Source organism: Chrysochloris asiatica, unplaced genomic scaffold (assembly GCF_000296735.1).
Source record: "Chrysochloris asiatica unplaced genomic scaffold, ChrAsi1.0 scaffold00049, whole genome shotgun sequence".
In the NCBI taxonomy this organism is placed as follows: Eukaryota; Metazoa; Chordata; class Mammalia; order Afrosoricida; family Chrysochloridae; genus Chrysochloris; species Chrysochloris asiatica.
The window spans coordinates 14,925,503-14,931,543 of record NW_006408567.1 but is presented as its reverse complement, the minus strand read 5'-3'; the positions used below and the strand labels follow the sequence as shown (position 1 = coordinate 14,931,543).

Here is a 6,041-nt window from a genome sequence, read left to right as displayed (position 1 = left end):
CACACCTTTCTTAATTTTAAAAGATTCAGTGTTCCCATGTTCTGTTTGAACAACTGTTTCTTGGTGCAGGTCCAGATTCCTCATGAGGACAATTAAATGTTCTGGAATACTCATACTTTGCAATGTTGTCCATAGCTTGTCATGATCCACACAATAGAAAGCCTTTGCATAGTCAATAAAGCATAGGTAAATATCTTTCTGATGTTCTCCGCTTTCAGCCAAGACCCATCGGACATTAGCAATGATCTCGTTCCATGGCCTCTTCTGAATTCAGCTTGAACCTCTGGACGTTCTCTGTCAATGTATGATTGTAGCCGTTTCTGTATTACCTTTAGCAAAATTTCACTCGCTTGAGGTATCAAAGAGATTGTCCGATGATTTCCACATTCTGTTGGGTCATTCACCTCTCTTTGGAATGGGCACAAATATGGATCTCTTCTAATCTGTCGGCTAGATAGTTATCTTCCAAATTTATTGGCAGAGATGAGTGAGTGCCTCCTGTGTCCCACTACACAGACAATAATTGTATCATTAATCTTTATCCCAGCCTTTCCCAAGGGAATCTACAGCCTTTTATGAGAGTGACTATTCTTTTAAGAAAAATAATGATCAGACTTTTCAGGAATTACTGGACACTGACACTGAATTGATACTAATTCCAGGAGACCCACAATGTCACTATGACCCACCAGTAAGAGTAGGGGCATATGAGAGTCATGTTAGTAATGGAGTCTTAGGTGAGATCCATCTCAAAGAGGGCCCAGTGTGTCCCTGAACCCATTCTATAGTGGTTTCCCAGTTGTAGCATGCATAATTGGAATAGACATACTCAGCAAATTACAGAAACCCCACAATGGATCCATGATATGTGGATTAAGGGCTATTATGGAGGAAAAGCCATGTGAAAGCCATTAGAACTGCCTCTAGCTAGTAAAATTGTACACAAAATGGAATACTATATTCCTGGAGGGAATGATGAGATTGGTGTCACCATCAAGTACTTAAAGAATGCAGGTGTGGTGATTCTTACCATAGCCCCATTAAATTCACCTATTTAGCAAGTGCAAAACACAGATGGACCTTGGAGAATGACAGTGGAATATCATAAACCTAAGTAGGTGGTGATTCCAATTGCAGTGACTACTATTTCAGACGTGGCTTCATTGCCTGAGCAAATTAATACATACCCTAGCATCTGGTATGTAGATATTGTTCTGACCAATGCATTTTCCCTCAATCCTAGTTTTGAAGGAACACCAGAAGCAGTTTGCTTTCAGTTAGCCAGGCCAGCAATACGCCTTCGCTGTCCTATTTCAAGAGTATATTAACTCTACAGTTCTATGTCATTATGTAGTCCACAGAGACCTTGATTGCCTTTCCCTTCCACAAGATGGGCACATTACACTGTTGATGTTATTATGTTGATTGCACCTATAAGAAGTATCAATGATGCTAGACTTATTGATAAGACATATACATGCCTGTTTTATTGTTAAGTGTCGTTGAGTTGGTTCCAACTCATAAAAACCATGTGTAGGGTTTCTGAAGAGCAATCGATGGATTTGAACTGCTGACCTTGCAGTTATCAGTCCAGTTCTTATTCTACAGTGTCACACCAGTACTCCATTTATGTACAGTTACTGTTGTAGTTAAGTGCCGTTGAGTTGGTTCCAACTCATAATGAACCTGCGTAGGGTTTCCAAGGCTTTAAATCTTTGTGGGAGCAGAAAGTCTTATTTTTCCTCCACAGAGTGGCTGGTGGGCTCAAACTGCTGACCTGTGGTTTGTAATCCAGTGCTTATCATATGGAGCCATCACACTCTCTATTTACAGTGACATTTCTAGGGGTGAAGTGTTATGGAGCATGTTGAGATATTAATTCCAAAATGAAGGATAAGTAGTTACATCTGGTCCCTCCTACAGCTAAAAAGGAGGTTACAACTCCTAATGGACCTCTTTGGATTTGGAAGCAACATAGCTCTCATGTGGGTGTACATCTCTTACCTATTTATTAAGTACAGAAAAAGCTATAAAGAGAAGACTTTGCAACAGGTTTAAGGTGTCATGCAAGCTGCTCTGCCACTTGAGTCTTATGATCTGGATGATCCAGTGGTGTTTGAAGTGTCAGTGGCAGAGAGAGATAGTTGTGAGTCTTTGGCAGGTCCCTGTTGGTGCATATCTTTAGGATTTTGGTAGCTATCTGCCATCCTCTGCAGATAACTATTATCCTTTTGAAAAACAGCTTTTGGCTTGTTATTAGTCCTTAGTAGAGACTGAATATTTAACCATAGTGACTTTAACCATAAAGTCACTATGTGGCCTGAACTACCCATAATGAACTGAGGAGTGTTGTCTGGCTCACAGCATCATAAAGTTGCATGTGCACAGCAGTACTTCACTCTAAATGAAATGGCAGCATTTTGTTCTAACTGAAATAGACACATACTTTGGATATTGATATGCCTTCTCTGAATGTAATGTTTGGCTCAACGTACTTGAGAAGATAAAGTCAAATATTACAATGAAATGTGCAAAGATCTGGAGTCAGAAAACCAAAAAGGAAGAACACGCTCAGCATTTCTCAAGCTAAGGGAACTGAGGAAGAAATTCAAACCTCGACTTTAATTATGGAAGGATTCTCTGGGCAAATTATTGAATGATGCAGAAAGCATCAAAAGAAGATAGAAGGAACACTGAGTCACTGTACCGAAAGGAAATGGTAGATTTTCAGACATTTCAAGAGGTAGCCTAGATCAAGAGCCAGTGATACTGAAGGAGGAAGTCCAATGTGCATTGAAAGAATTGGCAAAGAACAAGGCACCAGGAATTGATGGAGTAAAAATTGAAATCGTTCAAGAAAATGAGGCAGCACTGGAGGCAGTCAGTCATCTCTGCCAAGAAATTTGGAAGACAACTATCCTTTCTTAATTTTAAACCATTCAGTGTTCCCATGTTCTGCCTTTTGGTCCATGTACAGATTCCTCATGAGTACAATTAAGTGTTCCAGAATACTCATACTTCGCAATATTGTCCATAGCTTGTCATGATCCAGAGACTCAAAAGCCTTTGCATAGTCAATAAAGTACAGGTAAACACCTTTCTGATATTCTCTGCTTTCAGTCAAGATCCATCAGATATCAACAATGATATTCCTCATTCCACAGCCTCTTCTGAATCCAGCTTGAACCTCTGGAAGTTCTCTGTTAATGTATGCTTGCATTTGTGAGCTGAATTAGCCTTTTTGAATCATGCCAGAAATAATAAATAACATTCATTGTCAAAAAGAACATTTAAAGATCCATTCTGAAGTGCAAAAATATCAGTGATAGGATAATACACATATGCCTGTCAGTGATAGGATAATACACATTATATACAAGGTAGACCAGTTAATACCACTATTATTCAAATTTACACACTACCCACTAATGCAAAAGATTTGGAAATCCAAGATTTTAACCAATTTCTGCAGTTTGAATAGTCAAACATACAGTCAAAAAGCATTGATAATTATTGGTGATTGGAATGTAAAAGTCAGAAAATGACAAGAAAGACCTGCAGCTGGAAAATATGACCTTGGTGATAGTAATGATGTTGGAGATCACATGATAGAATTTTTCAAGATCAACGACTTATTTATTGCAAGTGTCTTTTTTTCAACAACATAGATATGAATGCTGATATCTGCTGAATCTTGGTTTAAAGCAGAGAATACCAGAAAGATGCTTAGTCTGTTTCATTAAATATGCAAAGATGATGTAAAGCAATGCAGAAATTATTGAATGCTATTATTAACATCACATGAAAATAAAATTTCAATAATTAAAAAAACAATTACAGCAGTACATGGACAGGGAAATGCTAGTGTGGGTGATAGCAAATTATGAATATCGCCCACCTGAGTTTAGAGATCATGAAAAACCGATTTGATGGGTTATGCACTAATGACCAAAGGCCAGCAGAGTTATGGGATGACAACAAGAAAGTAAATTTAGTAAGAAAGCAAAAATTTATTAAGAAGACAAGGCAGAAGGAAAAGACCAAAATAGATGTCAGAAGCAACTCTGAAACTTGGTCTTCAGCATAGACATGATAAAAAATGTAGAAGAAATGAGGAGGTAAAATAACTGAACAGAAAATTTAAGAGGTCACCCCTAGCCGACAAAGCCAAGTAATATGAGGGTGAGTGAAAAATTATCTGCACTCATTGTAGAATTTATTTCAATCAACTTTTAGAAAATACAAATACATAATTTTTCAATGCAATCTCCTTGCTTTTTTTTTTTTAACAATCAAATTTTATTGCTTTATTCATGTGGTGCTTTTGCAAGGCACTGTGGTATGGACTAGAAAACTTGAAATGATTCATGAAGAAACCTTGGAATGACACATGAAGAATGATATGAAAAGTTATTCTGAGGCAGGATGCTTTAATTAATCATTTTAAACCAGGGCATCAAACATCAGGAATGAGTTCAAGTTATAATTCACAGGAGAACTGGAAACATCTTACGGTTTAATCACTTCACATGTCCATCCTGATACTTTGAATAATCTGGAAAAGTGCAAAGCCACAAACAACAAAAATGAAGAGAGCCAATAACCAGGGTCCTACAGACGCCTTTTCTTTGAGGACATTTTCCTAGGTCTTGGCTATGTTGCCGCGCTGGGTGATATTCTTGCTGTGTTTCTCGTTGGCCATACGGATCCGCTGTTTGGCGACCATCTTTCCTGGCGCGACCACCTGCCCAGACCACCCCTTGCTTGGACTGACTCTCTTGTCTCTGCTCCTGGAGTCTGGGCCGCCAGAACAAAGAGGCTCTCTCAGGTGGGGTGTGAGCTCTGGCCTCTGGGTCTAGGCATGGCGCCTGGGGGGCCGAGCACTAAGGGATATGGTTCGCGGACTGGCTGACCACACAGGACTGACCTGCCAGCTGGGCAGAACCGCGAAGGAAATAAAGCAGGCCACTGGGACCTTCGTGCACCACCGCGGGAACGTGGAGTGAAAAAAAAAAAGCTCCTTGCTTTTAAATACATTTTTTCCATCTGTCAACAAGCTTTCATATTCCCTTATTAAAAAATGTTTTATGCTAAGCTGTAAAACATGAATGCAATGCTATCTTCACTTCAGCAAAGGTGAATCTTCACCCTCAAAGAACTGCTTTCACGGGACCAACCAGATGAAAGTCCGATGGAAGAAGATCAGGACTATAGAGAGGATGCTTCAACAACTCAAAACAAAGTTTTTATGGAGTGTCAACAGTGTGGGCAGTGGTGTGTGGATGTGCATTGTCATGCAAGATCACACCGCCCTTGGATAGCAGTCCTTGTGTTAATCTGAAGTTTAGGCTTCAGCTCATCAGTGAGGATCTCACTGTAATGCGTACAGTTGATTGTTGAATCTTTTTCCTGATAGTGTTCCAATACTGGCACCTGAGAATCCCAGAAAACTGTAAACATCAATTTCCCAACTGATGGCTGACTTTTGAACTTTGTCTTGGTTCGCAATTGAGGATGTTTCCATTCCATGCTCTGCCATTTACTCTCAGCCTTGTGGTGATGAATCCATGCCTTGTCACCATTACTGATTTTTTTTTTAAATAAATGTTTTATTGTGAATTATGTGATAGTTTACATGGAGAACATTAGTTTTACATTCATTCTATGGTATATCGTTTCAATGCCATGGTTACAATCCCTTCCATGCATCATCAACCAACCAAAGGGTATACTCTGCAAGCCTCAGGCATCACTGCTTCTCTTGGTAGGGTCCCGCTCTCCACTCTTCTCTATTGATGGTCCTAGGGACCTCCACTCCTAGACTGGAAAGTTATTCACTCCCCTCCTTGCTATAACATGTCTACCTTTACATTTCCAACCCTCACAATCAGTCCTGATAACAATTATTCACTATTGTATCACAATAGACCTATCTGTATTTCATTTCATCAGTCCTGCCTGGACAGATTGGATACTACTCACTGGAGATTCTACCTTACTCCATGCCCTCTGGATCTAGGTTCCCTCTTGAAAGCTTGTAA

The 6,041-nt window shown here is 39.5% G+C and overlaps 1 pseudogene; it reads right to left on the bottom strand.

The window, feature by feature from the left end:
- LOC102837322 overlaps positions 1-4,726 on the bottom strand; it is a 125,993-nt pseudogene extending 121,267 nt beyond the window's left edge.
- Between the last annotated feature and the right edge of the window lie 1,315 nt (positions 4,727-6,041).